General features: G+C 36.6%; 1 long non-coding RNA gene across 1 annotated transcript; it reads left to right on the forward strand.

Annotated features, from left to right (window-relative positions):
* The first annotated feature begins 2,489 nt into the window (after window positions 1-2,489).
* LOC108718706 lies at window positions 2,490-7,541 on the forward strand. The gene is made up of 3 exons (XR_001936052.2): window positions 2,490-2,737; window positions 4,347-4,455; window positions 7,303-7,541. It is a non-coding gene; the product is annotated as an uncharacterized LOC108718706 (long non-coding RNA).
* The last annotated feature ends 1,824 nt before the right edge of the window (window positions 7,542-9,365 follow it).

Here is a 9,365-nt window from a genome sequence, read left to right on the forward strand (position 1 = left end):
CCTTCAAACACATTGAGGAAATATCTGATTCAAATGCGATGTCTGTGCAGTCTCAGTACTTAAAGGGATCCTGTCATCAGAAAACATGTTTTTTTCAAAACACATAAGTCAATAGTGCTACTCCAGCAGACTTCTGCACTGAAAGCCATTTCTCAAAAGAGCAAACAGATTTTTTTATATTAAATTTTGAAATCTGACATGGGACTAGACATGTTCTCATTTCCCAGCTGCCCCTGGTCAAGTGTTGCGATGTGAGCAAAGCCGTCGTTGGCGAATTTTCTCAGGTTAGTAAATTTGCCCCTAAGGGCATTATTTTTGCAACAAAGCTCTGTGAAAATGTTAACTCATCACTACTTATTGGGGCAAATTTACTAACCTCCGAAAATTTGCCACACTTTGCCAGGCATAGATTCGCCAGGACAACACTAATTCACTAAAATCCAAAGTTGTGTCCAGGGTGCTGAACACTGGCGAAGTTGCGCTAGCATTACTGCGGCAAGCAAAGCAAAGTTGCGCTACTGTTGCCTCATTTGCATACGGCGGGAAGTTAAATTTGAATGGACATATATGTTGCAGCAAATACATTACACACAAACCCAGGGAAGCTTAATAAAATAAAATAGAGTTGTTATGTTGCCCTACACATGAGCCCAGTGTATAGTTTATGTACCATATGTTAGGAAATGTAGGAGGGAAGCCGGGTACCCCAGAAAAAATTCACGATCTCTTGCAGCCTATCACCCTGAAAAATTTAAAGTTGCCAGCGTTTTTTGGGACTTTTTTTTGAGGACAATTTTTGAGGAAGTCCTATCTATTGCACTTCACCTGGTCTGAGATGGCAAAGGCAAGTTTGGCGCAAGAGGTCACGTTCAGTTAAATCCGCATCTTAGTGAATTTGCGTAGTTACGTCCATTCGCCAGAGTGCAAATTCGCCAGGCGTTAGGGCGCGAAGTACTGCTAGAGTCTACCTCCTTCGCTAGCGAAGTTCCGCCGTCGATCATTAATAAATCAGCGAAGTACCGAAATGACGTCACACTGGCGAATTTTCGCTAGCGTTAGTCACTTCTCCCTTTATTAAATTTCCCCATAGAATATTATTTCTACTCTAATGATATATGTTACATTTTTTGTATGTTGATTGGATTTAAAGAATGGTAGAGTTGTTATCTGAAATGTTAATTTTGTATGTTGTGACTACTAAATCAAGGTTACAAACAAAAATATAGTTCACTTGTAATTAATGTTCACTCACTTGTATTACCCAATTTCCGGCTGTGTAGAGGTATTTAAACCAGAATAGGGATACTAAAAACAAGAAAAAGCAGTAAAACCCCACACTACCTTACTAAAATTAATTGAGATCTAATTATATAAGTGCTTAGTGCTATTATAAACATATGCTTAGTTCTTAATCAATTTAGCACAAACATACAATTAATGGTATTTCAATCGATTGTGTTATATATTAATAATTAAAAAGATTAAGGTGCTCAAGTACTATAAATCAGGTGATGTGGCCCGCAATAAAATTTATCTACACACAATTGATGAATAATCTAAAAGTTCATGGTTCTTATATGAATTAAATAAGGTGCTGGTGCTGTAGTTATAATTTTAAAGTGAGTTCATGGTATCAAACAATTAAAAATAAAGCGTCAGCAATTCATGAATAAAAGTTAGAAATTAGAAAATAGTATAGAGGTGGAGTTGTCCCAAAGAAACTAGAGCCCTGGGACACCACACGTGGGAGAAAGGCAGAACACTGAGGACTGTGATCTCGTTACTACCTTTAACTGTCTTGTAAGGAGAGCAAACCTTGCTATAAAACCAACAAATCCTCAGTGCCTTAGAGATAAAAAAGAATAAAAGGAATGAATGCTGCGCTAGTAGCGCTACAATTCCATTAAATTTCTCTAGATCCGAGATTCAATTAAAGTTTAAAAAGGTTTTTTTAGATTTTACACTATGGGTTTGATTCTAATATATAGATACTATATTAATTAATATATTAATTGCAAGTCCAGGGGAGTGATTTATTGCTTGGAATACCCGTATGGCAAGAAATATGTGGGTATGACAACCCAAATGCTCAAGATAAGAGTTTAGCAGCATTGCAATTCTATAAGCAATGCTGGCAAGACTGATAAAACAGATGCAACTCTATCTATAGTTGCTTGGCATTTTAAAAAATACCATAATATGAATCCAGCAGACAAAGTTCTGGGCCATAGAAAAAATCAATCTAGGCATCAGAAAGGGTGATCTGGAACAAGCACTTCTCAGAAGGGAAAGTTACTGGATTTTTAAATTAAATACAATCGCTCCTAATGGTATAAATGAAAATATGCTTTTCCAGGCATTCATCTAAGTCTAAATACACCTATATTAACGCTTTGATTAAAATCAGTGAACCGAAATGTTACTTCTGGACATTATATTGATTGCTATGGTAAATCTTGTTGGTAACCCTTTTCCCCATCGATCCGTGGTAAAAACCCTGACATCCTCCCCTTATGGGAGGAGATTACCTAATCATTGAGCCTGGTTGTATTCCTGAGACAAACTGGAGTGATTGACATGTTAGGAAAGCTGTGAGTATCATGCTGACAGGTGTGCAGCAATGAGGCTCCACAGTGTGAGAATCTCGCGAGATCTCAACAAGATCTCTATGATGTCAGATGCTGAAGCTTTAAAAAGCTATGCGACGGGAAAAAAAGCCCATTTGCCTTGATAAAGCGTAAGCGAAACATGCGTCGGCGAGCCTTCAAAGCTCGTTATTGAAATATTCTCTTTTTAAACTTTAATTGAATCTCGGATCTAGAGAAATTTAATGGAACTGCAGCGCTACTAGCGCAGCATTCATTCCTTTTATTCTCTAAGGCACTGAGGATTTGTTGGTTTTATAGCAAAGTTAGCTCTCCTTACAAGACAGTTAAAGGTAGTAACGAGACCACAGTCCTCAGTGTTCTGCCTTTCTCCCACGTGTGGTGTCCCAGGGCTTAGAACAATGCAGTTAGTTTCTTCGGGACAACTCCACCTCTATACTATTTTCTAATTTCTAACTTTTATTCATGAATTGCTGAAGCTTTATTTTTAATTGTTTGATACCATGAACTCACTTTAGAATTATAACTACAGCACTAGCACCTTATTTAATTCATATAAGAACCATGAACTTTTAGATTATTCATCAATTGTGTGTAGATAAATTTTTATTGCGGGTCACATCACCTGATTTATAGCACTTGAGCAACTTAATCTTTTTAATTATTAATATATAACACAATCGATTGAAATACCATTAATTGTATGTTGGTGCTAAATTGATTTAGAACTAAGCATATGTTTATAATAGCACTAAGCACTTATATAATTAGATCTCAATTAATTTTAGTAAGGTAGTGTGGGGTTTTACTGCTTTTTCTTGTTTTTAGTACTAAATCAAGGTTACTAAGTTAAAGGGGTGGTTCACCTTTAATTAACTTTTAGTATGTTATAGAATGCCCAAGTCTAAGAAACTTTTATTTTTTTTATATATAGTTTTTAAATTATTTGCAATCTTTTTCTGACACTTGCCAGTTTTCAGATGGGGGTCACTGACCCCATCTAAAAAAACAAATACTCTTTAAAGCTACTCTGTACAGCTACATATTGTTATTGCTACTTTTTATTACTCATCTTTCTTTTAAGGACCTCTCCTATTCATATTCCAGCCTTGTATTCAAAGCAGTACATAGTTGCTAGGGTAATTTGACTGGAGAGCTGCCAAATAAAAAGATAAATAATTCAAAAACCAAAAATAATAAAAAATGAAAACCAAGTGCAAATTGTCTTGGAATATCACTCTCTACATCATACTGAAAGTTAACTCAAAGGTGAACAGTTCCTTTAAGCAGCTGCATTTCTTTTTTAATGAATTTGAAGTCTCCCTAGTTAGTGTTATCTCTTCAAGTAAATTATTTTACATTGTGTCATGATTATGGTACTTGCAGTTTGCACTTGACTTTAGGGGGCAGATTTATCAAAGGTCAAGGTGAATTTTCGAATTAAAAAAATTTGAATTTTGAGCTATTTTTTGTGTACTTCGACTAGGGAATAGTCCAAATTTGATTTGAATATGAAAAAAAATTCGAAAATTTAAATATCGAACTTTATCATGTACTGTCTCTTTAAAAATTTGACTTTCATTCGCCATCTAAAACCTGCCGAATTGCTGTTTTAGCCTATGGGGTCAATTTGTGGACTTATTTGGAGTCAATTGGTAGACTTTGAAAAATGTAAGTTTTTTTTGGGGGGTGTAGTAATCAGGGGTCACTAACTCAGTCTCTCACTCACCTTGCACACAGGTTATACTAACACACCAGCACCCCAAAGAACAACCAACATCAACAAAACTCATACAGCACTTGCTGCCTCTACTTTCATACTTCTCTGTCAATGAAAGATGCCAAGAACGTAAGTAGTTCGCTCTTCCTACCAGCAAACAAAGGGTTAACTAGCATACACACAGACTAGTTACATAGTTGAATCAGGTTGAAAAAAGTGCATCAAGTTCAACCCCTACAAATGAAAACCCAGCATCCATATACACCCCACCCTATTTTAACATAAATTATATATACCAATATCTATACTAACTATAGAGTTTAGTATCACAATAGCCTTTGATATTATGTCTGTCTGAGAAATCATCCAAGCCATTCTTAAAGGCATTAACAGATTCAGCCAACACAACATCACCCGGCAGTGACAACCTCCCTGTCCTCACTGTAACGAACCACCTACGTTGCTTCAAATGAAAGTTCTTTTCTTCTATTATGAAGGGGTGGCCTCTGGTACAGTGATCCACTTTATGGGTATAGAGGTCCCCTGCTATTTGTCTATAATGTCCTCTAATGTATTTGTAAAGTGTAATCAAGTCCCCTCGCAAGTGTCTTTTTTTCCAGAGAAAATAACCCCAACCTTGACAGTCTATCTTCATAATTTAAGTCATCCATCCCCCTAACCAGTTTAGTTGCACATCTCTGTACTGTTGGAAAACAACAGAGATTGTTCCAGTGCGTGTTACTTAATGCTGGAAAGGTCTATTGTTGCTTAGCAATGTGATGTCATGTTTGACCTGTAACACTGTTTTTTTTCTTCTTCATCTTCCTGTGCATACTCTCTATGAAAAGTTCCTGTTGCAGAAGTGTTTATGCTGAGTTCTATAAAGCAACCAAGTTACTGTTCACACAGAAGTTGGTGTGTCCTCACTTAGAGAAGCTGCACATGCAGTTCAGATCAGTTCTCTGCTAACATGCACTCTCTCCAGCTTATTTATATCTCTTAAGTACTGGAGTCCAAAACTGCACTGCATACTCCAGATGCGGCATTACCAGGGACCTATAAAGAGGCATAATTATATTTTCAACCCTTGAGTTAATGCCCTTTTTTATGCAAGACACAACTTTATTTGCTTTAGTAGCCACAGAATGACACTGCCCAAAATTAGACAACTTATCTACAAAAACCTGAGGTCTCTTCTGATAAAAAGAAATTAAGTTAGTCTGGCAAGATCTATTATGCATAAAACCATGCTGGCACAAACTAATAGTATTATGATTTGCTATGAAGTACAGTATCTTATCCTTTATTAAACCTTCGAAAAGCTTTCCTACCACTGACGTCAGACTAACTGGCCTATAGTTTTGAGGCTGAGAACAAGACCCCTTTTTGAACAGCGACACCACATTAGCAATTCGCCATTCTCTCTGCATTATGCCAGACCTCAATGAATCCTGAAGAATTAAGTAAAGAGGTTTGGCAATCAAAGAGCTAAGCTCGCTAAGTACCCTGGGACGAATACCATCTTTGTTCCAGTATCTCTTGAATTTTTCTCATGTGTGAACCATGCATCATTAGTTGTATTACTATAATTGGCTAGCATTTTCATTCAGCATGCAGGGGGCTAATGCTCACAGGTATACACTTTCAGGCTAGGGTTGTTTAGAGCATCAAAGACAAACTTATTAAATGTTATATTTAATATTATAAAAGGTATAACTGCAAATTAAGTAACAAAAGGATGTTACAAAAAGACATACATTCACAAATACAAACCGTTTATCAAATAAAAGGGAACTACATAGAAACCTGTACTTTGCTTGAAATTGAGAATTTCCTGGTCCTGGAGGCAAGAGGAAACAAACTAGATAAACCCCCACAGAAAAGGGTCCTCCTAAGTATAACCTAGAACTGAGTCAGAAGAGCTGACTTTTTATTTATTTATTTTCCAGGCATCAGGTAACTGGCCACTCCCCACCCTCAATAATGCAGAAGGGCTTTCCCAATAGCAGCAACAAATGTTTGGAAATGGATCCACACACCCTCGAGATTATGCAGTCGTGAAGTAAACCCCTTTTATTATACCTTCAAAAATGTTGAACTTTTTTTGGCATAAAAAAGGGGTCTACTCCCCGACTGCATAATATTGAGTGCGTGTGGATCCTTTTCCAAACGTTTGTTGTTGCCAAGGGACCAGGCAAGGCCAATGGAGGACCAGCACAACGGTGTGTGGCGAAAAAATTACATTGTCCCCAAATTGAGTTTTTATGACCTCCTGAGTGTATGGACCAGACCACTAATATAAGAACCATAACTCTTATAGGAACATAGAAGATACATGATATTATATTCAGTGGCACTAGATTATTTTACTGATTTCATAGAGACCAAATATCACTGCTGTGTGACCTACCCTTTCTCAGATATTCTTATCTAAAAGACCAAGTACTGAAAGCCCATCATGTTTGTGCTCATCTGACAGGGAATGATTAATTAAACCCACACCCAGCTTTTGACACCTCTGGCATAACAGGTATTTGAGGCTATGTTATAAAGTGACCTCCACATCAACTATGGGCATCTTAATGTGAACTCTAAGTCCCCCCTCCTTGGAATTTCACCCCTCCACATGGAATGGCTGTTATCAGCCAGGACTTGGAGCAGGGCATCACAGGCTATGACCCCTTTCCACATGACTGATTCCATACCTTAGTGAAGATAATTCTGTAAGCCTTGTTTGTTAAAGTAACAGTAACACTAACATTAATGTAGTATTTTCCTGCACTAGTACAATTGGTGTGTTTCCTTCAGAAACACTACTACAGTTTATATAAACAAGCTGCTGTGTAGCCATGAGGGCAGCCATTCAAAGTACATAACAAGCAGATAACAGATGCACAAAGGTAAAATATCATTGAACTCTATTGAAGAGCTTTGCTGTTATCGGTTAAGTAACCTGTGCCTTTTATCCTTTTTCAGGTTGAATGACTGCCCTCATGACTACAAGCAGCCTATTCTTATAAAGATAGTAGTCTTTCAAAAGCAGACACATAACTTTTACCAAAGCAGGCAACAGTACGTGATATTGTAATTACTTTAAAATGCTTTTATTGTTTGGTGTTACTGTTCCTTGAATGTATTTTTTCCATTTGTTGTAACATTGTTGTGAACTTCTGCATAACTTGTTAAATAAATAAATCAAGATGATGAATATTTGCTAGGAAGATTTCCTGTGTCTTATTATTTTTCTTTCCCAGACTTCTCATCTATAGCCTGCATTTGTACATGCTCATGTACAAAATATAATCTCATGAAGATTGAATCCATCTAAAAGTAAATCAAGAGGGAGCTGAAACAAACCCCACTACAGATTTTGTTAATAGTTGTACCATGAATTCCTTTCCACAAAAACTTTCCATAACAAACTGTACACTAAATTTCTTAAAGTATTTTAAAGGGAAGCTAGCACTATACTGAAATTGTTTCAGTGCCATCTCCAGGACCTGAACGCATGTTTTGAAAAATGTGCTATTTACAGGATATTTTTGGATCTAAAGCAGTCCAAATTCCAAGCTTGACTTACTAGGAAGGCACAGGATATTGGCCTTTGTGACAAAGAAGCCCAGCCTCTAGTGCTCCTTGGTGGCAGGGGCCTAGGATTTCAGTAGACTGTAGCCCCCAGAATAGCATGAATTGAATAAAAAGTAGCAGCCCCTTGGGTTTTGCTGCAAGTTCAATGTAAGCAGGAAATGTCATAATTTCATTGTCCATTAGTGTTGATGGCTTTCCAATGCTTAAAAAACTTCCTTTCTCTACTCTTTATCAATACCCTCTTGTCATCTTTTTATCTGTACAGAAAATTTCAGTAAACAAGTAAACAATGTTTTTACCTTGATCTTTAATATGCAGACTTTTTTCATGTTGCTATTATAACCTTTTAGTCTAGTGATTAACAAAAATGAGTCACAAAAATGTTTCATCCTTAAAATCCAGAAACCTATATATTTCAAAATGTGTGTATTAATCAAGTTTTGTATTAAGGTGATACACAGACATAAAAAACAGTGGTCCACTAAAACAGTTTGAATAAAAAAGAATCAGTTTTTGTAGCCTCTTTTGCACAGTTTTTGTACAATTTCTGACACCATCATTTTCTTGCAATTTTTACACACCTGTATAACTATGGTAACTAGATTTTTTTTAATGGATGACTTCAGGGATTACAATGAACTTGTAAAATTATGCATAAGCAAAAATACACAGATTTATAAATAGTCTCTATCTTAGATAAAGCTTCTTTATATATGTTCACATTCATAGCTGAATTATCACTGTAATAAAATAACCTAGTTAATGCATACCTCCCAACTGTCCCGTTTTTCACAAGACAGTCCCGAATTTGACAGCTCAACCCAAAGTCCCAGATTATTACTGAAATGTCCCGACTTTCTCTTTGATCTCCTGCACTGAACAGCCAGAAAAAGATGAAGAGAAAAATAGCAATATTTGAGTGTAGTACATTTTTTTTATGTTGTAGTTTCACAACATCATACATTCTCACATTCCAACCTTATTAACCGAGAGTGTGTATAAATTACACTTTGCACTTTTTAGATGCACCACTTGTTAGTGATTGAGGGGTACTCACAAATGTTATAGTTTTTTCTGCACACATGAAATTTGTCAATTGTGGCTGCTTCTCAAATTGTGGAATTTAAACGAGTATATTAATTCCCCCTTCCTGTTTGCTCATATGAGGATAATCCAGTTTTGCTTGTTTGTTTGACTACGACCAGTGCTGCCCTTAACCGCGTGTGTCCTCCTGGGCTCTTGGGGATGACATTGAATGCTTTGCCTTGCGCGTTTTATCAAACTTCAACTTCCTCAGAGGCTTCAGTCACTTTCTTAACCTCCCAAATGTTGTAAAATGCTAATTGGTAATTAGGAGGAGGGGCCAGAAAATGGGTGTGGTTAAAAATTTTGCCACACTCTGGGCGGAAAATCTTTTTGTCCTTCTTTCTATTTTCAAAATGTTGGGAGGT

The sequence above is a fragment of the Xenopus laevis genome, chromosome 6L, assembly GCF_017654675.1.
Source record: "Xenopus laevis strain J_2021 chromosome 6L, Xenopus_laevis_v10.1, whole genome shotgun sequence".
In the NCBI taxonomy this organism is placed as follows: Eukaryota; Metazoa; Chordata; class Amphibia; order Anura; family Pipidae; genus Xenopus; species Xenopus laevis.